General features: G+C 32.0%; 1 non-coding gene across 1 annotated transcript; it reads left to right on the forward strand.

Moving 5' to 3' along the window:
* The first annotated feature begins 244 nt into the window (after window positions 1-244).
* Window positions 245-317, forward strand: Trnal-uaa. The gene has a single exon. It is a non-coding gene; the product is annotated as a tRNA-Leu (tRNA).
* Window positions 318-459: the final 142 nt, after the last annotated feature.

The following is a 459-nucleotide window of genomic DNA, read 5'->3' on the forward strand; positions in this document are numbered from 1 at the left end:
TATTATAAATATTTATTTATTTACAGGACTACATTTGTTGAGAGCTATGCTGCACGATGTATTATTATGTCCTTTATTCGAACACTATTTACCTTTCTTTGATGATTTATATATATATAATTTAACTGTATTAACGGCTATCTTGATTTACGGTACCGTATATTATATGCAATTATTTGTTTCTAGCCTTACCTATTGTGTAATGGAGTGTATCTGGTGGTATTTGAATCGGTTCATCCATGACGCCTCCGTGGTCTAATGGTTATAACGCTCGCTTTAACAGCGAGAGGTCGCAGTTTCGAGTCCCGCCAGAGGCATTTTATTATATTATTACACAATTTCTTTATTTATTTATTTACAGGACTAAATTCGTTGAGAGCTATGCTACACGATGTATTATTAAGTCCTTTATTCGAACACACACTGTATTTACCTTTCTTTGATGATTTATATATATAT

This window comes from Anneissia japonica, unplaced genomic scaffold, assembly GCF_011630105.1.
Source record: "Anneissia japonica isolate Jap-2015-1 unplaced genomic scaffold, ASM1163010v1 scaffold57909_len893_cov109, whole genome shotgun sequence".
In the NCBI taxonomy this organism is placed as follows: Eukaryota; Metazoa; Echinodermata; class Crinoidea; order Comatulida; family Comatulidae; genus Anneissia; species Anneissia japonica.